The 27245-nt window shown below is 36.5% G+C and overlaps 1 protein-coding gene across 4 annotated transcripts in view; it reads right to left on the minus strand.

Annotated features, from left to right (window-relative positions):
- Window positions 1–27245, minus strand: part of KCNJ15 (potassium inwardly rectifying channel subfamily J member 15) — a 108164-nt gene that overhangs the window by 23120 nt on the left and 57799 nt on the right. For 2 of the 4 annotated variants that reach the window (XR_011165839.1, XR_011165836.1), the window contains exon 2: window positions 13823–14066. The exons of the other annotated variants lie outside the window; for them this stretch is intronic. The gene's annotated coding sequence lies outside the window, so the exon portion shown is untranslated. The remainder of the gene's footprint in view (window positions 1–13822; window positions 14067–27245) is intronic. 4 annotated transcript variants of the gene reach the window in all.

Consider the following 27245-nt stretch of genomic DNA (forward strand, 5'->3'; position numbering starts at 1 on the left):
AGGGGAAAAATGGGGAGAAAATTTGTAACTCAAAATCTGGTGGAAATTAATGATGTAAATCAGAAGTTAATAAATCATTTGAAAAATGAAAAAAACAATTATCATAATTAATCACATATAACGGTATAGTTTAAAGTTCCACTGAGGCTTTGGAGTGTCTCTGTCTGCATTTTAAAGATCAGAAATATAGTTGGGCAGGAAGATGACACTATGGTCCTGCCCTTGTTTCCTGGGTTTAGTTTGTCTGTTCATTTTACCTATCTCTTTACATACATGGGAGAATTTGTGAGAGATGGTTTCTCAAACGAAAGAGGTTTAAGAACTCAGCACTCTTTGTTAGTTATTGGACAAATAACTGTTATCTGCCTTATAGTCTATCCTCCAGGAATTAAAATTAACAGCTATAGAGAATGAAATAATTTTCAAGATTTTTTTTTTGCATTTTGAGTTCTAAATTCTACCCTTCCCTCCCTACTCTTTGAGATGGTAAGCAACCTGATATAAGTTATACTTGTGCAATAAGGCAAAACATGACCATATTAGTTATTTTCTGGAAGAAGACTTGAACAACAACAAAAAAAGTGAAAAATAGTGTGCTTTCTTCTGATTCAGACAACATTAGTTCTTTCTGTGGAGGTGTATAGGATTTTTCATCATGAGTCCTTTGGAATTGTCTTGGACCATTGTTGAAAATAAACCTAAATTCTTAATTATTACTATAGTATTGCCGTTACCATGTATAATGTTCTCTTGGTTCTGCTTGCTTCATTTTGTATCAGTTCTTGAAGTCTTTCTGGACTTTTAAAAAAATTGTCCAGATCATCATTTCTTAAGAGTAAAGTAACATTCCACTACAATCATATGCTACAACTTGTTTAGCTTTTCCCCAGATGATGAGTATCCTCTCTACTTCTAATTCTTAGCCACCCCAAAAAGAGCTGCTATAAATATTTTTCTACAAATACTTTCTTTTCTCTCTTTAAAATCTCTTTTGGATACAGATCTAGCAGTGGTATTATTGCTGGATCAAAAGGTATGCACAGTTTTATAGTCCTTTGGACAGAGTTCCAAATTACTCTATAGAATGGTTGGATCAGTTCACAACTTCACCAACACCACATTAAGTGTCCTCATTTTTTCACATCCCCTCCAACATTTACCATTTTTGTCATATTAGCTAATATGATAAGTATGAGGTGGTATCTCTGTAATGTAATACCAAGCAAAGGCAACTTCCCAGGTTCAAAATACCAGCATAGGTGCTCTCTATTTTATTCAGTGACAAACCAAGAACAGAGAAGATCAAAACATGACATCATTCAAAATACAGCATTTACTAAGTGTGATTAAATAATCTCCAAGTACTACCCCACCCCAGGACCTTCCAATCATTCAATCAATTACAAAGTCTCTGTTCTAAATACTTCTCCACCCCTAGGCTATACCTTAATTAAGTCCACCACAAAGCCCCTCTTCTCAAATGGAGATTAGTTTCCAAACATAAGGTCAAAAGTTCCCCACCCCTGGATCACAATTGAATCTACCCCAGAGTTACATCAAGTTTAAACACAGCACTTAATACCCAAATGGAGGTCTTTTCTTCATCTTGACATGAGGCAAGTTCTCAGCAATCTTAGTTCCTGGGGAGACAAGGCTTAGCAAAGCCACAAGATACATTGCCAGTCCCTTCATGAATTTATCCTCTGTCTGTAGAACAGTCCTAGAACCCCTGAACACATCAGCAAAGCCCTCTCCCAGGATTTCTGTAAACATACAACAAGAAAAGCCTTCTTCAGGGCTTCTGAACCAACAGAAAGGCTCCCAGACCCCTGCAACAACAGCACTGTCCTTCACCAGTGGACAGTATTCATTCTGTCTGCAGGACAGTCTCCAGACCCCTGCAACAACAGCACTGTCCCTCACCAGTGGACAGTATTCACTCTCTGTCTGCAGGACAGTCTCAGGGCTTCTTAGCGAACAGCCAGGTTCCAGGACTTCTTCAACAAAAGGACTGTCTTTCACCAGTGGACAAATCTGGCAAAACAACATCAAAACAGACAGACAAAGTACCAGCAAAACAGCCATGTCTCCTCAGTCCTTGGCAGCTCAGGGGGCAGGTCTCAAAAGTCCAGGGCAATTCAAAGCGGCCACCAGCAATTCTCTTAGTCTCTCTCTCTCCACGAGGTGCTGATTCCAAAAAGATCTTCCGCCTCTCTCTTGTCTCTCCAAATCTACGTCACCAGCTCCTCCCAGTTCAGGACTTTCTTTTCACATCAACAAGTCCATCCCACAGGTGGGATTAACAAGCTCTGGGTTTTAACACAATCAATTTGAAAACCAAGCCAATAGAGGGGAATCTTTAATTGCCATTACTATCACAATCTCAGAGCTGTTTTAATCTGAATTTCTCTAATTAATAGTGATTTGGAGTATTTTTTTCATATGATGTGATAGCTTTAATTACTTTGTCTTAAAACTACCTATTCATATTCTGTGACCATTTATTGATTAGAGAATTACTTGTATTTTTATAAATTTGAATCAGTTCTCTATATATTTGAGAAATGAGGCCTTTGTCAGAGCTTCTTGTGGCAAAATTTCCCCCTCAGTTTTCTTCTTTCCTTCTAATTTTGGTTGCATTGATTTCGTTTTTGCAAAAACTTTTAAATTAAATATAGTAAAAAATATTTTATATTTTGTAATGTAATTTACATTTTGTAATGCTCCCTATATTTTTTTGGTCTTAAATGCTTTCCTTATTCATAGGTTTAACATGGAAACTATTCCATGCTGTCTTAATTTGCTTAAGGTATCACCCTTTATGTCTAAATCATGTACCTATTTTGACTTTATCTTAGTATATAGTGTGAGATTTTGGTCTATACCTAGTTCCTGCCATACAATAATTTTCCAGTTTTTCGTAGTGGTTTTTGCCAATTAATGAGTTTTTTTTCTCCAAAGCTTGGATGTTGAGGTTTATCAAACATTAGATAACTATGATTATTTACAACAATATGCTGTGTACCTAATCTATTCCATTGATTCATCATTCTGTTTCTCAGCCACTACCATACTGTTTTGATAATTAACATGGTGGTTGTATCAGCAATGCCATATTCACAACGCCTATGGAAATTACAGATATGCTGATGTAATTATCCATCACAAAATACATCAGGCTTGCCATATGGGGGAATAAGCTAGAAAATTTATTAAAATACCAAAAGACTGAGTCCCAAAACCAGAAAGTGGAAGCCATCAGAGTAGTTATAAAATTGGCGCAGGTAGATAAAGTAGAAAGCACCCACATTCTCAAGCCTTTAAAATAGAACAGGCTACCTCAGGCAAAGGTCCTCCTCTCCCCACTCACAGCAACCACCCAGCATCCAGGAAGTGCGCTCCACTCACAGCAGCTCCAGCCCCTGGAAGTCCTCAGCAGGAGTCCTTAGCAGAAATTCTGGCTGACTCAAAAAGGGCTTCATGCTGCCACTGCCACTGCCTCTGCTGCTGCTGCCGTCATCGCCACCACTGCTAACCACAGCAGGAACTCTAGTTTGGCTTCCTCTTCCTCTTGCTCTGCCCCTTCCTGCTACATCAGCAAGTCCAATGGGGCATGGAAGATCTTTAAATCCCATAACCCTTACAGTGGTATGGATAGACTGTATTTCTTCACATATTTTTTCATTAATTGCTTTAATATTCTTAACTTTTTTTCTTCCAGATGAATTGTGTTATGATTTTTTTTCTAGCTCTATAATATGATTTTTGGTAGTTTGATTGGTATGGCTTTGAATAAGTAAATTTATTTAGGTAGAAATATCACATTTATTACATTGGCTCTGCCTACCCACTAGCAAGTAATATTTTTCCATTTGTGTAGATTTGACTTTATTTGTGTGAAAAATGTTTTGTAATTGTGTTCAAATAGTTCTTGGGTTTGTCTCAACAGGTATGTTCCCAAGTATTTTATACTGTCTACAATTATTTTTTTTCCTATTTTTATTACTGAAACTTAATAACAATAAAACAATAAGAAATAATAAGAAACAATAAGAAGAAAAAGAAACATTATAAACTTAAATATTAAAACTTAAATAAAAAATGGAAAAAAGCATATCATGTGCACAGCAGAATGTAAGAGGAGATTCAAAATATATAGCAATAAATTTCCATTTCAAGAAAGCCTGTATAATAAAAATTATGCTTTGTATTGACATCTGCCCATCTTTTCTTTGCTTCCTTGTTAGTTTTCTTTTGTTCTTTGCTGTGTACTTTTTACTTTGTTCTTTTTCCCCCTTTCTCCCTTTCTTCTCCCTCCTCAGAAGGCTACAATTAAGTATGGATATATATAGATACACATATACATACCGTGTTTTCCCGATAATAAGACCTATCACGAAAATAAGCCCTCCCTTACTGTGTAAGATTCCTCTAAAATAAGCCCTCCCCCCGAAAATAAGCCCTATTGAGATTGCTACTGTAGTGAAGGTGATTCCCTGCGCTACACGCTACATTACGGTACCCTCTGTATGCACCGTCCCCCCCCCCCGGGTGAAACGCACACCACGCTCCGAGCTGCATCCAATCAGAGCTGCAGCAGTGAGAGCATCATCCTGTTCTTTATTGAATTCATTATTGAATAAAAGTACATTTTTTTTGTTCACATTTACCTGTTTATTAAAATTGCTGTCAATATTCATTAAAATAAGCCCTCCCCTGAAAATAAGCCCTCTGGTGTTTTTCTGTCCAAAAAAAAAAAAAATAAGACAGTGTCTTATTATCGGGGAAACACAGTATATACAAATACATGCATATATACATACACACATACATACATATATAGACATATTTCCCTAACAAATTTTACTTCTGGTCTTTGTTTTCATGTTTGTATATATCTATTATTTCCTATCCCTCCAAACTCCTCTACTTTATTTCTATCCTCTACCTTGCCCTCCTATTACTTGAGCTACCTCCCCCTGCAAGGATCCCTCTCTTATCCTCCCATTCACATAAATCTAAACACTATTCTATACTCCACTTTGACCTATTACCTTACTCTCCCCTCTAAAGATCCCTCCCTTATTCTCCCAAGGATCCCTCCCTTGTCTTCCCATTCCCATTAATCTAAACACCCTTCTGTATTTTTCTGTATATTTCTCTTGGTTCTTTTATGTCAAATCTAAAAGTTCAAGTTTTTTTTTTTTTTAACAAAGTCCTGAAAGTCTGACAGTTTATTAAATGTCCACTTTTTTTTCATTCAGTATTATGCTTAGCTTGCTAGGTATGATGTCTCTAGTTATTTTAAATGGAATCTCTCTATCTCTTTCTGCTGGACTTCATTGGTAATATGTAGAAATGGCAATGGTTTATGTGAGCTTATTTTGTATTCTGCAACTTTGCTAAAGTTCAACTTGTATTTCAACTTATTTTTTAGTAGATTTTCTAAAATTCTCCACCATCATATCATCTGCAAAGAGCTATAATTTTGTTTTCTTATTGCCTATTCTAATTTCTTCAAGTTCTTTTTCTTCTCTTAATGCTAAAACTAACATTTCTTTTTTAATTTAAATATATGTATTCAGTTTTAGTTTAAAATATTCTGTTTCACAGTCCCTTGAGTTTCAAATTTTCTCTTTTTCCCTCTTCTCCCTCCCATGTAATCAAATGTAAGTTCTACATGTAATCATGTAATCAAACATAAGTTCTACAAATACCTTCACATTGAACATTAGTCATGTTGTAAAGAAGGATTATAACTAATGGGGTGAACAATGAGAAAGAATGGACAAAACAAAACATAACACAAATGAGAGAGAGAAAATGTTTGCTTCAATCTGCAGACTCTGTATTTCTTAATAAATTGTCAAAGGATATGAATAGACAGTTTTCAGAGAAAGAAATTAAAGATATCTATAAGCATATTAAAAATGCTCTAAATCACTATTGATTAGAGAAATGCAAATCCAAACAACTCTGAGGTACCACATCTCACCAGTCAGATTGGCTAAGATGACAAAACAAGAAAATGATAAGTGCTGAAGAGGATGTGGAAAAATTGGAACACTAATGCATTGTTGGTGGAGTTGTGAACTTATCCAGACATTTGGGAGATCAATCTGGAACTATACCCAAAGGGTTATAAAAAAGTGAATACCCTTTTACCCAGCAAGACTACTTCTAGGGCTGCATCCCAAATAAATCACAGAAGTGGGGAAAGGACCCATATGTACAAAAATATTTATAAAGCTAACATTTCTGAAGCAATATTGAATAATGGACATCCTTGTTTCACCTGTGATTTTATTGGGAAGGCTTCTAGGTTATCCCCATTAAAGATAATACTTGCTGATGGTTTTAGATAAATCTTGTATTTTTCTGCATCTTTGAGGTAATCATATAATTTCTTTTTTTATTGATATGGTCAGTTATGTTGATAATATTTCTAATATTAAAGAAATCCTGCATTCCTGGTATAAATCTCATCTGGTCATAGAGTATGATTCTTGTCATATATTGTTGTCATATACTTGTTAGTATTTTATTTAACATTTTTGTACCAATATTCATTAGGGAAATTGGTCTATAGTTTTTTTTATGATTTCATTTTTCCTGGTTTAAATATCAGGACCATATTTTGTGTCATAAAAGGACTTTGGTAGGATTCCTTTTTTTTGTCTGGTTCCCAAAGAGTTTATGCATTATTGGGATTGTTATTTTAATATTTGGTATCTTGTGAATCCAGCTGACCCTGGGAATTTTTCTTAGGAACTTCATTGTTGGCTTGTTCAGTTTCTTTTTCTAAGATGTAGTTATTTAAGTATTCTATTTCTGGGGGCAGCTAGGTGGCACAGTGAGTAGAACACCAACCCTGGAGTTGGGAGGATTTGAGTTCAAATTCAGCTGCAGACACTTAACAGTTACTGTGTGACCTTGGGCAAGTAATTTAACTCCAATTGCCTTGCCTTCCCCCTTCCAAAAAAAAAAGGAATTCTATTTCTTCTTTGGTTAATCTGGGCCATTTATTTTTTCATTAATATTCATTCCTTTTGCTTGGGTTGTCAAATTTATTAGCATAAAATTGGACAAAATATTTCTCAATAATGGCTTTCATTTCCTCTTCATTGTTAGTCAAGTCACTCTCTTCATTTTTGATACTGGTAATTTGTTTTACTTTCCTTTTTTAGATAAAATTAACCAATGGTTTATCTATTTTATTTTTGTTTCACAAAATCAACTACTAGTGTTATTTCTTGGTGCAATGGTTTTGTTATTTTCAATTTTAGCAATCTCTCCTTTGATTTTCAGGTTTCAAATTTGGTGTTTAATTTGGAATTTTCAATTTGTTCTTTTTCTAGGTTTTTTTTTTGTTTCATGCCCAATTCATTAGTATGTTCTTTATTGTATGTATGTAAGTATTTAGAGATATAAATTTTTCCCTAGCTATTGCTTTCTTTGCATCCCATAAATGATTGCTACCCTTGCTTTTTAAAAAATTCAACTGAAGCATAATAAGTTCTTCTTCTAGCCTCTTATCTTTACTCTGTGAGTGTCTCTCTGCTTCAAATGTGTTTGTTTTAAACCACACATTTTAGGATTCTGGTTTTTAATTCATTCTACTATCTGCTTCCATTTCATAGGTGAGTTCTTTCCATTCACTTTTATAGTTATGACAACTGTATATTTCCCCCCCTGTCCTATTTTTCCTTTCTTTATCCTTTACTGTCTTACCTTTCACCTTATCCCTTCCCATAAGTGTTTTACTTCTAATTTACCTCCCCCAATCTGCCCTTCCTTCTACAGTTCCTCCTCTTCTCTTACCCTAGCCTCTTTTACTTCTCTAAAGTGTTAGAAGGATTTCTATATCCAACTGAATGTGTATGTTATACCCTCTTTGAGGCAATTTTTATGAGAGTTAAGTTTGAGCATCTTGGCAAGTAGTAGTAAAAATTTTCCATTGAGGAGATGAGGGAGTTTGCAGCCAAGGCTCTATGGGAGGTAGACAAAAGAATCTAAAAAGTGGTGTTGCTTTTTTGTTTTTTCTTTGCTGCTTCAAGACAATACTTGGAAAAGAAAAATCTTAACAAGGAAAAATTGACATGGCAAAGCAAGGTAATTAAGAAAATGTAAGCAGAACATTTAGAAGGTGAAGAAAATTGATAGAGTGGAATGAAAAATGAAATAAATTGGTGAAAGGAATAGGAGGTTGGCACAGTAATAAAGGTAAGAGATGTGGTTGTGGAATTGTTTCTGACACTAGTGAAAAAAGGTTGAATGAGATCAATAGACTATTAAGATTTGAAATCTGGCTTTAAGAGTTTTAACCAGGTGATTGGGGTTAAGGTATAAATACATACAAGTTCAAAAGATGAATGTGAAAAACCACAACTAATATGGAAAGTAATAAAAGTTGTTGAGGACTTCAATTGAATATGTGATCTTTATTTTTGTCTTCCTCGACCAAGTGATAATTATTGTATCTTGACCTTTGTCAAAATAATAAAGTGGAAATGTTATGTAAAGGGGAAAGGGAAGAAAAGAACTGCTGCACACTTTGAGTTCAAGAATAGAGTCAAGAATATTCAGGAGAGAGATAGATGTTCTGAGGTGGAAACTTCACTTCTCCTAAAGAATGATGGGATATAGGCAAAGAAGCAATCATCTAATAAGAGTCAGAGGAAGAAGACAAAACAATAGTTAGTTGTTCCATGTGCAGGTATACTAAAGTAGCTATTTATTGATAAAAATGGAGAGCTTTATTATGTTCCTTATCTGCATCATCATCTCCAGCTCTTCTTGGTTACTTAAAGGTGAAACATCTGTGTATTGTCTTTTAAGGCCATGTATCCAAGACATGTTGATTGTCCTTCATCTTTGAAGAGGACCAGTGGCATCATGGGGTGGTGACTTGCACATAAATTGAATTTATGAGACAGAGTTGCAGAAAATCATTAGTCTCACTCTCTTTTCCAGAGTCATTTAAATCCAATGGGAAGACAAAAGTTGGGGTGACTGGCACTGACCTGGGATGCAGTGGATGCCTTGGCATCTTCAATGTCTGACCAAGCTCTAAGCTCTCCAGAGCGCCTGCTTCAGCTGTGTTTATGGCATTGGAATAAATTGTTCCCTTCTGCCCATTCTGCTGGGGGAAGTCTTCACATGTTTGGGGCAGTCATACCCTTAACTCACTGACAGGTTTGAGGCCTGTGGTTACCCTCAACCTGCATTAGCTTGTCTGTTGAGGTGGTTTTATGGGGGAATGGCCACTGCACATGCTATAGCTTCTTGGAGCCACAGGTGAGAATTGGGTGACTGGTTGGACACCAACAATTGATGAGCAGCCCTAAAAAGTGTTCAGCAAGCCCTCAGAACAGAGGTGCTAGTCCTCCCTTAACAACCCATCTACCTCATTCAAGATATAACCTCCAGAAAACCTTAAAATTTTATCAAAATGGATGGCAACTTCTAGTGATTCACAATGGCACAAATTATATTGTCTAAAAGAACCTAAAAAGTATGACTAATAAATTTAGTCTTGTACACAAAAGAGGAGGCACAGGCTGTGTTTCTCTCACTGTTGCCCATCAAAAAACAAATGGCTTCAGAAGCAAAAAAATTAATTTTGAAAGTAATCAGATGAGCAAGGTATTTTAAAATGGGGTTTAGGATTCTGGACAATTGCTAAAAACATAAAAGATGATAGGTTCCTGATGAAAGATAGATTACACCTAACAAAAGCTGGTAAGAACATGTTTTTTGATTAAAAAAAATAAACTAATAAATAAAATAAGGAGCTGATTCTAAGAAAACAAAAACAATGAAATATAAAAACCATTGGTTAATTTAACTTAAAAGAAAGTAGAAAACCAAAGCACCATCAAAAATGAAAAGGGTGAATTCACCACCAATGAAAATGAAATTAAAGCAATCATTAGAAGTTATTTTGCCCAATCATATGCCAGTAAAGCTGACAATCTAAGTGAAAAAGATGTTATAAAAATGTAAACTGACAGAAGAATAAATAGAATGCTTAAATAACCCTATCTTAGAAAAAGAAATTGAATAAGCCATCAGCTCCCTAAGAAAATATCCCAAAGACAGATGGATTTATATGTGAGTTCTGGCAAATATTTAAGGAATAATTAACCATAATACTATATGAGCTACTTGAAAAAATAGATAAAAAGGAGTAATACCAAATTCCTTGTATGACACATATATGAGTTTGCTACCTAAACCAGAGAGAGAAAAATACATAAATAAAACTTCAGGGCAATTTCTTAATGAATATTGATACCAAAATTTCAAATAAAATACCAGCAAGAATATTACAGAAATACTAAAAAAAAAACAAAAAACAACAACTCTACACTATGACCATTTGGGATTTATACCAGGAATGTAGGGCTCCTTCAATATTAGGAAAACTGTCATCATAATTTACCAAAGCAATAACAAAGGCAATAAAAATCACATGATTATATCAATAGATGCAGAAAAACTTTTTACAAAATACAATGCTACTTCCTATTTATAACACTAGAAAGCATAGAAATCAATGGAGCCTTTCTTAAAATGATAAGTAGTGTCTATCTAAAGCTTCAGCAAGGATTATCTGTAATGTGGATAAACTTGAAGCATTCCCAAAAAGATTAGAGATAAAACAAGGATGTCCATTATTACCACTATTATTCAATATTGTACAGAAATGCTAATAAGAGAAGAAAATAATAAAAACAATAAGAGAAGAAAAAGAAAAGGAAGGAATTAAAATAGGCAATGAGGAAATAAAACTAGCATTCATTACAAATGATATGATGGTCTACTTAGAGAATTAACTAAAATACTGGTTGAAACAATAACTTTAGCAAACTTGCCCAATATAAAACAAACCCACATAAATCATAAGTATTTCTATCTATTACCAACAAAGTCTAACATCAAAAGTTAGAAACAGAAGTTCCATTTATAATAACTGCACACAATATAAAACACTTGACAGTCTGCCTGCCAAGACAAATCCAGGGACTATGTGAACATAATTATAAAATAATTTTCACACAAATAAAGATAAATCCAAACTACTGGAGAAAATATTCATTGCTCATGAGTAGGCCAAACCAATTTAATAGAAATGGCAATTGGAAACTAGGTATATACCAATGTCTCACATCTTATACCAGGATAAAGTCAAAATGGATGAATGATTTAGACATAAAGAGTGATATCATAAGTAAATTAGGGGAGCATAGGAAATCATACCTCTCAAATCTATAGATAAGGGGAAAGTTTATGACCAAACAAGAGATGGAAGAGATCAAAGGAAGGAAAAAGGATAATTTTGATCACATGAAATTGAAAAGCTTTTGCACAAACAAAAATTATGCAATCAAAATTAGAAAGAAAACAGGAAGTTTGGGAGGGGGAATTTGCATCAAGTTTTTTTGATAAAGGTCTCATTTCTCAAATATATAGGGAACTAAGCCAAATTTATCAAAATGAGTCATTCTCCAGTTGAGAAACATCAAAGGATATAAACAAACATCTTTCAAAAAAAAGAATTCAAAGCTATCTATAGTCACAACAAAAAATACTCTAAATTACTACTGATTAGAGAAATACAAATTAAAACAACTCTGAGATACTACCTCATACCTATAAGATTGACTAACATGACAGAAAAAAATGCAAATGCTGGAAGAGATGTGCAAAAATAGGGACACTGATGGAGGTGGAGGTGGAGTTGTGAATTTTTCCAACCATTCTGGAGAACAGTTCAGAACTATGCCCAAAGAGCTATAAAACTCTGTACACTCTCTGACCCAGCACTACCACTACCTGATCTGCATCCCAAAGAAGTCAAAGAAAAAGAGAAAGGGCCTATTTGTATAAAAAATATTTATAGTAGCTCTTTTTGTGCTGGTAAAGAGTTTGAGGGCATGTCCACCAATTGGGGAATGGCTAAACAATTGTGATAGCATACTATTGTGTTATGAGTAATGATGAGCAGGATGGTCTCAGAAAAACCTGGGAAGAATTATATGAACTGATGCAAAGTAAAGTAAACAAAACCAGGAAATCATTGTACAGAGTAACAGCGATATTTTTTTAGGATAATCACCTGTGAAAGAGTTACTTTGATCAAGACAACACTCTAAAGCACAATTCTTAAAGAACTCATGATGAAAAATGTCATCCATCTCCATAAAAAGGACTGATGAACTCTGAATCATATTGAAGCATACTTTTTAAACTTTATTTTTCCCCTTTTTTGTCTGTTTTCTTTAGCAACATAGCTAATATGCAAATATGTTTTACATGACTCTACTTGTATAGTTAATATCAACTTGTTTGCTTTCTCAAGAGATGGGGACGGGTGTTAGAGAGAGAGGAAGAGAATTTGGAACTCAAAAATTTTTTAAATGAATGTTAAATGTGTCTACCTATAATTGGAAAATATTTAATGAAGTGGATAAAATATTTTAAAATAAATAAAAATTTGAATCACTGATAATTAGAGAAATGCAAATTAAAACAATTCTCAGGTACTATCTCTTACCCATCAGACCAGCAAAGTTGATGTACAAGGAGAATGACACATGCTAGAGGGCATGTTGGTAGAATTGTAAACTGATCTAGCTATTCCAAAAAACAATTTGGAACAATGCCCCCAAAATTATTAAACTGTGAGCCAGCAAGACTACTATTAAATCTATTCCCCAAAGAGATCAAATGAAGAGGAAAAGGACACATGTGCACACATACATATTTATAGCACCTCTTTTTGGGGTGGCAAAGAATTGAAAACTGGCAGAGGCAGAATGCCCACCAATTAGGAAATGCCCATACAAGTAATGTCATATGAATTTGCTGTAATAATATTAAGGTAGAGGGGTGGCCAGGTGGCTCAGCAAGTAAGAGCACCGGCCCCAGCATTGGGATGACCTGGGGATCAAATCTGGGCTCAGATACTTAGCACCACACCCAGAAATAACTGGCCGTGTAACCTCAGCAAGTTACTTAACCCCAATTGCTTAAAAAATAATAATGTTAAGGTAGAAGAAATCATGATGGGGATGGCTTCAAAGAAACCTGGGAAGACTTGTTAGTATTAATCCAGAGCAGGAGAAAATGTATATAGTGATGACATCAGAAAGCAAATAACTTTTTAAAGACTTAGGGATTCTGATCAATGTAATAAAGAACCTCAATTCCAGGGAATTTATGATGAAACATGTTATCTACATCCACATAAAGAGGTGATACACTCAGAGTGCAGACGGAGGCACAGATATATGTAACCCCAAATTTATGTGTGTGTATACACATACATACATATGTAATTACATATTTTATATTTGGATGTGGTTGAAGCAAGAATTTGTTTTGCTTGATTATACATGTTAGTAACAAGTTTTCTTTTTCCTACTTTCTCAGTGGGAGAAGGTGGAGGAAGAGATTTAGAAAATGAAAATAAAGTAAAATAAAATTTATTTTAAAAATAATTTTACCCAAAGTTATCTAGCTAATTCATGATCCATCCAACACTAGAACCTGTATATCTTGGGTAATTATTTAATGATGATGCAAAAGCACAGTTTTTCTAAGATTAAAACTATTTACAGCCAGAACAGCAACTAGGGATATTTCTCTTAGGGAAAAAACATAGTTGATGTGGTGGCAAGAGGAGGGAGTTTTAAACAAGGTCACAGTAGTAATGACAGTGGCATATAATAATTTGGATTATAGTGTTTTTGACGATAGTGATATGGATTTGTTGTCAAAGGATTTGGGTTGAATTGTTAGGAAGTTTTTTCGTTACCTCTAACCTAAATCTTCCTCTCTGAAGCTTCCAACCATTGTTCCTAGTTCTGCTCTCTGGAGGCAAGAAGAGCGAATTCTAGTTCTTCTTTCATGTGACAGCCCTTCAAACACTTGAAGACAACTACTATCCTGTCTTTTCCACTTTCTAACTACGTAAATCTTTCCAAATCATTTCAATTCTCTGAGTAGCAAGAAGTTCAAGCTGGAGAGCAGATCAGGGGCAGTCAGAGAGTGGTATAGTCCTGGAAAAGGAATGTTACAGTAAATGAATATTACAGTTATGGGAACTTGGGAGTGGTTGCCTGAGGGTGACATTTATACTGTATAGCTGAGTATCTGGCAAAAAAATTCAAAGTAAGCTTCAGGAACAGCTCCTCCCAAAGAGAAAGTCTGTGCCCCACCCAATGTCAGCACCCTGGGGCAAAACCTGCCCAGTGTTATTTACTGTTTTGTGATAACTGTGGAAGGTTACTTTCAGGTTGGTGGAAAGTTTTTGCCTGTTTTACCATTTGTGGTCAAAATACTAAGTGAATAACCTTAGTCATACCATTTCACAGCTTCTGATGCTTAGGAAAAAGGCAGAGTGTAGAGGAACTAAGGGAAACAATTATGTGGTTATGTTTGTTGTTTTTGAAATCAGTGGACTTTTTTTCAATTCTTTGGAAACCCACAATTCAACTTTGTTTGGATAGAGCTTCAGATTAGTTCTTATTTTATTCAAACTAGCTTTTCTTTCCTTGTTCTTAAGCTGAAAGGAGATCCACAATGTCCAAGGTGACTTTGACTTTCAGACAATCTAAACATATTTTTGACAGGACTACTGAAGGATTTGAAGGACTACTAAAAGATTATGCCAAATGAGTTCTTCAGGAACTTCTTCTGCTGGAAATCACTCTTTTTCATTCCTTTTCTTTGCTGTTTAGCTGTGCTCCTAATCTTAATTAGCACTGATAATTTTTTTTAACTTCCTGTTGAGATCTACCCTTATAAATTTTATTTCAAGCACATTCAGTGAATCACAATTCTATGTAAGTGAAAACCATTTGGCTTAAAAGGCAGAGCAGAGGGCTGTTTAGGAACTATTAATTTTTTCCTACCTCTCTTATCTATATCTTTCTGAATCCAGAATATGCCAGACTGTATGGAGCTTGTCTCTGATAAATACCTCATAGTGGCCAACATTTTGTCACCACTCAACAACCAAGTAAACTTTTTTTCATTGACCTTCTCCTGACTTCATTATGCTTGATAGGAGAAGAAATTTCATGGAAAATTTCTAGAAATTTTTTTTAGAAATAGCTTTAGGTGGCCCAGTGGATAGAGCATTGGGCCAGAAGTAAGAAAGATCTGATTACAAATCCAGTCTCAGATATTTACTAGATGAGTGACCCTGAGCAAGTCACTTAACTGTTACCTGCCTTAGTTTCCTTAACTGTAAAATGGGAATAATGCTTCTACCTCACAAAGTAGTTGTGAAGATCAAATGAGAAAACTGTAAAGCACTCAGTAGGTACTTAATAATGCTTATTCCTTCCTTCTTCCCTCTGGAGAAAGGGAAAAATGGTAGCTTCAATGAATATAATACTTGGTCAGTTTCATGAATGAATAAGATAATTCTCTCCTAATTTAAGCCTAGTCTATTTAACCACTACTCCCATTCCCCATTAAAAATGGAGAGAATGAAAGTGGGGGAAACCTTTTTTAGCAAATTAACATAGTAAAGCAAAATTAAATTGTACAGTAGTCCTATTCAAAAATGTATGACTTTGCACATTGTTTCCATCATTTTTCAGTCAAGAGGTAGGTAATATGTTTTATCATAGGACTTCTGAAATAATGGTTGTTCATCACATTGATCAGAATTCTTAGGTCTTTCAAAGTTGTTTTACTTGACAATGTTGCTGTCCTTATATATAAACTACTCTCATTTTTCTGTTTGCTTTATTCTGTGTCAGTTTATACAACCCAGGTGTTAGAAATTTTATTTGTAGCAATAATATTTCATTACATTTATATATCACAGTTTCTTAGCAATGCCACAATTGCCTAAGAGCCAGTCTAAGGTACCCTCTTATATTTTATTCACCCTCCGTTTTCATTATTCCCTTCAGGATGAGTAAATTTCCTTTGTTTGTGACTATTCCCTGCTTAATATTTTAATCAATAACAAAAATGCCTAAAATACCTATATTTCATTAAAGATCCATAATTACCCTGCTGATACAGTGCTGGGCCTAGAATTAGGAAGACCTGAGTTAAAATCCATTTTCAGATATTTACTAGTTCTGTGACCCTGGAAAAATTACTTAAACTGTCTGCCTCAATTTTCTGAATTGTAAAATTGGGATAATAATAACACCTCATAAGGTTGTTGTGATGATCAAATGGCATAATATTTGTAAAGTATTTAGTACAGTGCCTGGCACATTGTAAGTATATAATATATACTTGTTATTTTCCTTACCTCTTCCCAACAAAGATTTTGAAAGTGATAGTCTAGAAAGGATACTTCACCTATAAATAGGACAAAAGCCTTATCCTCTGTGACAGATAGATAACAGTGGCCAAAAATGGACATCTAGAGATTAGATATGGGAAACTGAATATTCTTTTCTTTCTAGTTTTTATGACCCTGTTCTCTCCTGGTTCTCTTCCTACTTGTCTGGAAAACTCTTTTTTCAGTCTCCATTGTTTTATCCTTCAGCAAAGTTTTTGGTCATACTTGCTCACTCCAAAATTCTTAAGGCTTTGTCCCTGACTTTCTTCTCTTCTCTTTCTATATTATATTACTTAGTGATCTCATTAGTTCTCATAGATGTGATTATCTCTATGCAGATAATTCTAAGATTACATAGTAGGTGATTAACAAATATTTGTTCCCTTCCATCTCTTCTCCCCTTCTCTACCCCCTGGAAACCTATATCTTTTGTTTTGGGGAATATTTTATCCCAATATCTCCTAATATTTGTAGTAGAATCTACTAGGTCTTTTGCAATTCTGACTTGATAGTGAAATACTTCTTTCTGGATGTTTGAAGTAATTTTTCTTTGATGTGGGAGCTCTGGATTTAGGTCATGACTCTTCTAGGATTTCTTGTTTTTCTGTTACTTCAGGAGGTGATGGATTTTTTTTCTATCATCATTTTGCCTTAAATATTGACAATTTTAATTTAGTATTTCTTGAAATATATTGCAAGGCTCTTTTTCTTATGTTGCATCTCTATGACCTGTTTTCTAGGTCAGTTGTTTTTAATTACACTTATCTTCTATTTCTTCTATTTTTTTGACCTTTTCATTTTGCTCTAATATTTCTTATTGTCTCATTCTTTTTTATTTGTTCTCCTCTAATTTTCAGGAAGTCCATTTCCTGGGTATGCATTAGTATTTTCTCTTCTAAACTGTTTATTCTCCTTCCAGTCCTTTAGCCCAAAGCTTTGTTTCATTTTTTAAAAATCTTTTTACTTCTTTTTTTCCCCCAGCATTCGTGTCCCCACTTGGTCACCAGGGTTCCTGAATTGTTCTCCACTTCCAGGCATGCCCCGTATCGTATCTAATCATTAGGGTACTGAATCTTCAGGGCCCTCTTTAACATGTCAGGGCTGGGGGTAAGGGATTTCAGAGATTCCGAACCCTGTTTGAGTCTGAACGCTGCAGCACTTTACTGGTCAATAGTTTCTGTTTGGTGCCACTTTCTGATAAACCTTGAGCATTCAAATCTTAATGCCAGTAGGAGAAGAGCCTTCGTGGCTATATATCCCTGGTCAATTTTTGACCATTCTGGGAAGCTAATCTATAAAAAAGCTAGCTTTGTAGGTTTGTAAGTAGTCTCTATTCCTACTGTCCTCAGACTTTTTGCTGACCTCTTGTTCAATTCTGGGGTACAAGTCACTATAGTTTCTACTTGAATTTTTTCATCACTATTTGATCTATTGCAAATTTTATTGTTTTTCTGGAATAGTAAGTGGGAGCTGGGAGATCTGCTTCCCATTCAGGCAGCCATATTGACTAAAAGTCTTGCTGATATTGCAGTAACACAGAATATAAGGGAGTTAGTTCAGGATTGAATTGGAAAATGCCAATATTGTCTCAATATTCACAAAAGGAAAGAGCAAAAAGCCTGCAAATTATGGAACAGTGAATTTGACTTTGATTGTAATAAAATTCATTACAGTAATGGATTACTTAACACCTAAAATTGGAAGAGATCATCAAAATAATCTAGCATAGCTTTCTCATGAAAAGATCGTGATGTAAAAAAAAATAGATCATAGACGTGTAACCTTGTTTCCTTTTTTCTTTATAGAGTTACTAAGCTAGCAGATCAGGAAAATTCTGTAAAAATAGTTTACATAGATTTTAGGAAAGCATTTGTTAAAGTATCACCTAGTCTTCTTGGAGAAAAGGTGAAGAAATGAAGATATATCCATATGTAGTGCAGATGTTCTGGAGTCATGTGCTGATAACCAAATCACAATCCCTGAACATGGTTCCCATTTTTCTCTTCTCAGAGATTCTACCAAGTTCATGTTAGGGCCTAGCATAAACTATAGATATCTTTTGTAAAAAAACTTGTTCATTTTTTGTTTTTGGAGGCTGGAAGGCAGGACAATTGGGGTTAAATGACTTGCCCAAGGTCACAGAGCTAGTGTTGAGCACAATTCCACCTTCCATTCCCCTAATTGATCTGTAAGCAGGCATTTTAGCACAACCCCACCCTTCCCTTCCCCTAATTGATCTGTAAGCAGGAATTTCAGCACAATTCCACCCTTCCCACCCCTAATTGATCCATGGGTGGGAGTTTCAGCCTAGGGAAAAATCCTTGCTCCATTCTTCCCTGTCTCCTGCCCCCCACCCCCCACCCCCTACCGGGTATTCCCCATCTCCATCCATTCTGGGTTCCCTGTTACTCAGCCTAGTGAAAAACTTCCCAGGCCTGGGAAAATTCAAATATACACTGATCAATCACTGATTGTAGTTTCAGCTTACATAACCTATTGTAATCTCTTTGAAAACTGGAATATTGTTCATGCCAATTCACTGTCTGATCTGGGTATGTGACCCTGGCAGTCCCGTGGCAAAAAAATCCACTTCCAATTTTAATCTCGGGGATCTTCTGTCTTGCTCCTTTATGCCATACATAATTGGAGGCACCAGCAAGATCTGCAGTGTTCCATGGCACTGCAAATATCCCTGAATAAGAAGAGCTCTCAGCCTCGGGAGGTGGGCATCTGCTCACCCCAATCCCTAGGGGGGATAGCCCCAGGGCCCAAGGTCTCAAGGAGCGAAAGATCACACCTGCCTCCCAACTTTGACTTGGTCCTCATTCAACCTTCTCATGGATCCAGGACCTCCTGTTTGGGGGTGAGTAAAAATCTGTTCTGGTTGAAATTCTGTTCTGGAGCGGGGAGGGCTAGATGTAGCCATTTTCATCTCCTCCCCAGCAAAGCTTTGAGACGTCAAAGCCTCTCGCCCATTAGTATTCTGGTTAATGTTTATATGTTCTTTATGTGTCCCATGCTCACTTGAGCTCATTTGCTTCCTGTTCAGAATCTGCAGGAGGCGAACAAGCAGCTAGGGACTATTGTTTGTTGGTATGTGTCCTATGTTCCTGAAGTTTTGTCTTGAGCTCATTCGCTTAAAGCCTCCCCATTTTTATTCTGCAAAGCAGGTATTCTAGTGGCTATCAGACAAGCACCTCCAAGGGAGCTTTTCTGATTTCCACTGGGAAGATATATTTCTTTATAAGACTAAACCGTTTTTCTGTCTTTTTGTCCTAAAACATGGGAGGTTCAGCCAGTACATCAAAAACTCCCCTGGGTTGCATACTAAGCCATTTTAGAGTAGCCTATCAGGATGGGGCAGATTATGGGGTCCCCTTGAAGAAGAGGAAACTCATGGCCCATGTTTGGGGTGGACTGGCCCCCTCAGGGAAGTTTCAACAAGCAAATCATTCAGATCAGTTCTCTTATATTGATGTCTGGCTAGATCTCATCACCTATCCTCCTCCCTGGCTTAGGAACTGTTCTTTCCAAAGGGGCATCCAAATCCTAGTGGCCCACCCACTGGGATACTCCTAAGACAGAACCCCCCACAAAAATCCGACAGGATCATAGTGAGGAGCATAATTCCCCCCACCGCCTCTTCTTCTGACTCCTGGGGGCCTCCAACCTCCCCAAGTCCCCTTTAGACCCCCCCCCCCCCCCCCCCCCCCCCCACACGCGCGGGCGAGCGCGCCCCCCCCCATACCCGGACTGGGCCAAACTATCAGCCCCCAGAAGAACCCTCTTCTGCTTCAGCCATCCTTCCCCTCAGGGAATCCATGAACCCAGAGGGAGCCCCCTTCCTAGTATATGTTCCCTTCTCCACTTCACATATTTACAATTGGAAAATTCAAAATCCCCCTTTTTCAGAAAAACCTCAGGCTCTTATTAACCTCCTTGAGTCTGTCTTCCAAATGCATCATCCCATGTGGGAGGGCTGTCAACAGCTCTTAACCACTCTACTCACCACTGAAGAGCGAGATAGAATTAAACAGGCAGCCAGAAAAGCTGTGCTGGGCCCTGAGGGTGGGTCATTGGAGGAACAGCAAAAAGAGGTCCAGAGAGTGTTTCCCTCTTCCCAGCCTGTCTGAGACCCTAACACTTCTAGGGGCCTTCCCTGGGACAGAGACTCTCCAGCTCTCCAGAGTCCTCCAAAAACTCAAAGGGGGGGGGGCAAAACTTTTTACTGTGCTGGTCCTTCCCCTCCTCAGTGAGCATTGGGGAGGTGTGGTGGTGGGCCCCTCTTTGGGAATCCCTCCCCTCTGATCAAAGAAGCAGGCAGGCTAGATCTCCTGCCTGACCAATTAAGTGTGGAGCTTTGAGACTGGCAGATTCAAAGCTCACTTTCAAAAGGTCCACCAAAATTCTCCCTGTTGTTGTAATAATTTGAAATTTTTAATTTGGGAAATTTACAATTTCTTTACAAAATATCTTTGCAATTTCTGAGAATCATTAAGAAATTGGAAATAGGATATTGGGATTGCTTGAAAAAAACCAAAAAAACGAAACAAAAACAGAAGTTTTTTTTAGGTTATGGGGATTGCTTAAAAGAAAGAAGTTTTTTTTTTTTTTTTTTATCTCAGCTTGACTTGTTCCTTGAATTTGAAAAAGGAAAATTAATAGCATTTGAGAAAAACTTGATTGTAAAATACAATGACTGGCATATGTTGGTATCTCTCTAACTTTGAATCCATGCCAAAATTGAAGTCAATTATTGTATGAGTCATTTGATATTCATTGTTATTTTGTTGCCATCTATCTGAGACTGTATTTTGTTTTTAAAAGTCTGTTTAGTTAAGTGAACTTAAGAAACATTTTTGAAGTAGGAATAGTATTACAGCTATTTTTTAAAAAATCTGAATTTCATATTGCATGTGTATTGGGTTTTTATGTTATAAAATTTGTTAATTTAAAACTTATATTTAGGTTATAAATAGACAATAATAATGTTGATATTTCATTTAAAATTTTGGTTAAATTATGTAATTTGGAAAAATTATGAACTCTGATGTTAAAAACAATTTTCTTATTACTATTCTGAAGCTGTTGAGTCATCTAAGGATATAGATATATGTTAACTTGGATGTATGTGAATATACAATGTCTTGGGAAATTTATATTTGGAGCATTTTTACACAAAATTAGTTTTGGGTAATTACCATATTTGAAGATTTATTTTATAATTATTATGTTTGTCAATCTTAAGTGAAACCTTTCTTAGGTGTGAGGTTTGTGTCAATGACTATGGGATGAATGATTTTCTGTGCAAAGCAATTTGGAAATTACTAAATTAAGATCACCAGATGGGCAATACTTGATTTTGGTTTAAAGTTTAAATTTAAGTATATCATAATTGTTTCTGATATTGTTGCTGGTAAATTGGTATTATGAATGTTATAATAGAAGCAGTTTCTCATACTCTAAATGCTGTTAAATTAAGAAATATACTGTCAGAGGAACAAGAAAATGATGGTGGATGAAGTACTCTGACCATGTCAGAGTATCAGGTATGATATTCTGAAATGTTGTAATTTAAGAAATCATACACTTTTAAGGTTTTTTTAAGTTTTGATTCATAAATCAAGTATTTACAATAGCATGCTTGGGAAAAACTACCTATTGGTAATTATGTGAAGAAAAGACCCTGTGAATCCTCTTCTAAGTTTTGTAAAACCTAGAATATGGAAATGAGGACTTAAGTGTCACAGGAAACAATTTGTGGGCAGGGTCCTGAACCCCCCCCCAAAAAAAAGAGGGAGAGGAGGGGAATTAGGGCTTGTCCCTGGACCTGGCTTCAGCCACGTTTTAGCCACTGGCTACAGACCTAGCCCCATATGAAACAGAGACAGATTTACCCAAATGATTTTGGGTCCCAGCTATTCAAGGGGGGGAATGATCGGGTGCTTGGAATGATGGGGTACTTGGGTACCTGATATATAGGTTAATCAAAGATACTTTAGTTGAGAGAAAAGAAAGATACCATTTTTAACACAAGGTTAATTCAAACTGTCTTTAAAGTCTATTTATGAAAAGCTGAACAAAGCAGATGAGAAGGTTAGGGGACAAATGGGGTTCATCCAGCCCCTCCTGTTTCCAGATAGTTGATATCAGTTTTAGAAGTATGTTGAGAGATCATGAGGAAGTTTTGGGAAGGCAGAACGATTTGTAACTTGAGTTTGTAATTAATAGCTCAATCAAATTTTAGATGGCCCTATCTGAAGGACACTAAACCATATTTATTTGCTATTTAATAATTTGAGGGACTGTAAATTATACTATTTTTCTAAGCCTTGATTACAGGAGTCATCATAAAAACTGATAATGGGATGGCAGAGGCTGCAGGTGCAAACTGTTCAAGGTGGATGTCTGTGCTTGGAAAAGTTTGGGGACAACCTTGGATGCTGCCCAGGTGGGATCTCTCTGACTTTTCCAATTGCTCCTTTTCTTTCTGAAAAGGAAACCTCCCACCTATTTATGCCTAAGCCTTGCTTTCAGCACCTGGTGACTACCTGAATTAATATCGAGATAACTCATGCCTGGAATCAAACAAAGCTAAGGAAGTTTTCCTTCTGGCAAGGTTTATGACATTGTCCCTCTTTTTATTCTATAGCAAATTCACTGAGAAGTAATATTCAGATCCAAATAAATGAATAAATATAGAGATAACATCCAATAGATGCCTGACTGACTATCATAATGAAGTTTAAGGAGAGCAACGGAATCAGACTAGATGACACCTAGGATTAAATACAGATGTATAAAATTGGCTTTAAAAATTTCCTATTATGTGAATTCATGTTTTGAGCATGTTTGGGAATAAGATTAGAGGTATGGATTTTGGATTTTAGCACAAGGATTGTATAAGATAGTGGTAAGGGTGAAGCTCATGTTAATTTGTTAATGCATCTGTCTGATAATTTTACAAAGGGCAGATGAAATCAATTTTTAAAAAAAGTTTTTCTATTTTAGAGGACTCCTATATCAGGTACAGGATTTAGGAAAGGTAGAAATAGCAAAGAATAAATAAACTGAAAATTCTCTGTAGTTTCAAAATATGGCACTAATCTTAAGTAATTGTACTAATTTATATTAAGTCAAAATTATCTGGTCATCTCTAGATCTGAACTGGAGAAGCAAAACTCCTTTTTAAATTCTGTAACTACATGAGGCATCTGGGATTTAAAAGTGTTGCTTAAATGAAATAGGTCACTGGGATACAAGGAAATGCATGTTAATTATGTTTCTTGTACAATTTGTATGTAAGTTTCTTGGTTATCTTGTTGACATGTACCTAACTTAATGTAATTATGTCATTTTGTAAAATTGTGAGAAAAACCTCATGTGGTTTTTCTTTCTCATTGTGAGAAAAAGCCCTGTGTGGCTAAGAAAACTGAACTATTTGTTTGAACCTAGTCTTGCATGGCTAAAAAACTGGACTTTTATATGTAAAATCATGTTTCTGGGAGTTCTTGTATTGTACATTTGAACTCTAGTCATCTAAGGATTATCCCCTGAGCCTTGGAATCTGAAAAAGACAACATCAGATGCAGGCAGCTTTCCCAAGAATCCGGACCTGACCTCTACTGGGAGAGCTTCTTTCCTGGAGAAATTCTACTAGAGGGATGGAAAAATGTGGCCCCCTCCTCTTCTTTGAGACTATGGCCTTGATTTTAGGAAGTCCCTATTAACTGTTAAATTGCTAATTGTCAGGGACCCCCACTACCATCCTTTAGGAATGGAATTGGATAACCTAGATGATGTGGCCCCAGCCATGTCAAAGGTTTGACATAACTACAAAGAAAAGTAGGGGATGTTGAGCAAAACCCCACCTTGCGTTCCCTTAATTGATCTGTAAGCAGGCATTTTAGCACAACTCCACCCTTCCCTTCCCCTAATTAATCAGTAAGCAAGAATTTCAGCACAACTCCACCCTTCCCTCCCCTAACTGATTCTTAGGTGGGAGTTTCAGCCTAGGGAAAAATCTCTGCTCCATTCTTCCCAGTCCCCCTGCCCTCGGCCCCTACCAGGTGTTCCCCATCTCCACCCATTCTGGGTTCCCTGTCCCTCAACCTAGGGAAAAACTTCCCAGGCAAGGGAAAATGGGAAAATTAAAATATACACCGACCAATCACTGATTGTAGTTTCAGCTTACATAACCTGACTATTGTAATCTCTTTGAAAACTGGCATATTGTTCATGCCAATTCACTGTCTGATCTAGGAATGTGACCCCGGCAGTTCCGAGGCAAAAAAAATCCACTTCCAATTTAAATCTCAGGGATCTTCTGTCTTGCACCTTTATACTTTACACTAGTAACTGTCAAGTGTCTGAGGCTGGATTTGACCTCAGGTGTTCCCGACTCCAGGGGCACCTAGTTGCCCCAACTCATGGATATCTTTACTTTCATGATATTTTGACTGCTAAGTCAATTCACTACTGGGCTGGGTCAAAAAGATCACTCCCTTATTATACTGCCCCCACAACAGAACTTTTACCTAGCTTGGCTTCTATGGCTATTAGAAAAATCTATTATTGCCTAAAATTTGTAGACTTTTTTTTACTTTATCAAACATTTTATTAACTTCTAGTTTACATCATTTATTTCTGCAAGATTTGGAGTTACAAATTTTCTCCCTGTTTTTCCACTACTCACCACCCCCAAAATATACATTCCTCCAATATGCTCTCTCCCATATCTTCCCCCATCCCCCCCTCCAATTTTCCAGTAGGGCATAGTAGATTTCTATGCCCCAGTGCCTGTATATCTTATTTCCCAGTTACATGTAAAATAGTATTAATAATAGTATGTATATATGTATACATATATATATATACATATGTATTTTAAATATTTGATTTTAAAACGTTGAATTCCAAATTCTTGCCCTTCTCCCTCATCACCAACCCTTACTGGGAAGATAAGCAATTCAATATAGGTTGTACATATGTAGCTATGCAAAACATTTCCATAGTGGATATATTGTACAAGACTGACTATATTTCCCTCCATCTTATCCTACCTCCCACTTTTTCTATTCTCTACTCTGATCCTGTCTCTTTTTTTTTTTTTTAAGCAATCGGGGTTAAGTAACTTGCTCAAGGTTACAAGGCCAGTTATTTCTGGGTGTGGTGCTGAGTGTCTGAGCCCGGGATTCGATCTCTAGGTCATCCCGACACTGGAGTCGGTGTTCTTACTCACTGAGCCACCTGGCCACCCCTTGATCCTGTCTCTTTTCAAAAGTGGGTGTTTCCAAATTCCCTTCCCCCAGCCTGCCCTCCCTTCCATCATTCCCCCTCTCATCCCCTTCCCCCCTACTCTCCTGTAGGGTGAGATACCCTATTTGGTGTGTGTCATTCCCTCCCCAAGCCAAATTCAATGAGAATAAGGTTGACCCATTCCCTGTTGCCTTCCTGTTCTTCCCCTTTATTGCAACAGTTTTCCATTGCCTCTTCTATATGAGATAGTTTACCCCATTCTGTCTCTCCCCATCTCCTCTCATTATATTCCTCTCTCGCCTCTTAATTTCACCTTTTAAGTATCATCCCTTCCCATTAAATTGGTCCTGTGCCCTCTATCTATGTATACCTGTACACATATATACACACACTCAAATATATATTCATATGCCCATATACCCTCCTATATAGACATATACTAAGAAAAGTTTCATAAGTTACAATTATCACTTTTCCATGTAGGAATGTAAATAGTTCAACTTTGATAAGTTCCTTATGATTTCTTTTCCCTGTTTACCTTCTCATGCTTTTCTTTCTTCTTGTATCTGAATGTCAAATTTTTTATTCGACTCTGGTTTTTTCATCAAGAATGCTTTAAAGTCCTCCATTCCATTGAATGACCGTATTTCCCCCTGAAACATGACACTCAGTTTTGCTGGGTAGGTGATTCTTGGTTTTAATCCCAGCTCCTTTGACCTCTGGAATATCATATTCTAAGCCCTTTGATCCCTTAGTATAGAAGTGTAATGCCAAGCAAAGGCAACTTCCCCAAGGTTCAAAATACCAGCATAGCTGCTCTCCATTTTATTCAGGGACAAATTAAGAACAGAGAAAATCAAAATACAGTATAATTCAAAATACAACATTCACCAAGTGTAATTCAACCAAATACTACTCCACCCCTGGGCAATACTTTCATTTAGTTAATCACAAAGTCCCTCTTCCAAGTACTACTCCTTCCCTGGAAAGTACATTCATTTGGTCAATCACAGAGCACAAAAAAAGTCAAAAGTTCCCCACCCCTGGATCACAACTGAATAGGCCACCTACCCCAGAGTTACAACAAGCTTAAGATATTGTCACAGCATTCAATACCCAAAGAGAGGTCTTTTCTTCATCTTGATCCAAGGCAAGTTCTCATGAATCTCTCTGTTCCTGGGGAGACAAACTTAACAAGGCCATAAGATACATTGCCAGTGCCTTCATTTATTCATTCTCTGTCTGGGGAACAGTCCTAGAACCCCTGAAAACATCAGCAAGACCCTCTTCCAGGATTTCTGTAAACATACAACAAGAAAATCCTTCTTCAGGGCTTCTGAACCAACAGCAAGTTTCCAGAACCTCTACAACAACAGCACTGTCCTTCATCAATGGACGAATCTGGCAAAACAACATCAAAACAGACAGACAAAGTACCAACATCACAGCCATGTTTCCTCAGTCCTTGGCAGCTCTGGGTGGCAACTCTCAAAAGTCTTGAGCAACTTGAACTGGCCCTCAGCAATCCTCTCCATATCTCTGCCTCCATGATGCTGCTTCAAAAAAATTCGTCTGCCTCTCTCTCTCTCTCTCTCTCTCTCTCTCTCTCTCTCTCTCTCTCTCTCTCTCTCTCTCTCTCTCTCTCTCTCTCTCTCTCTCTCTCTCT

This window comes from Petaurus breviceps, unplaced genomic scaffold (assembly GCF_028583685.1).
Source record: "Petaurus breviceps papuanus isolate PSGF00001 unplaced genomic scaffold, PetGlider_PUasm1.0 90897, whole genome shotgun sequence".
Taxonomy (NCBI): Eukaryota; Metazoa; Chordata; class Mammalia; order Diprotodontia; family Petauridae; genus Petaurus; species Petaurus breviceps.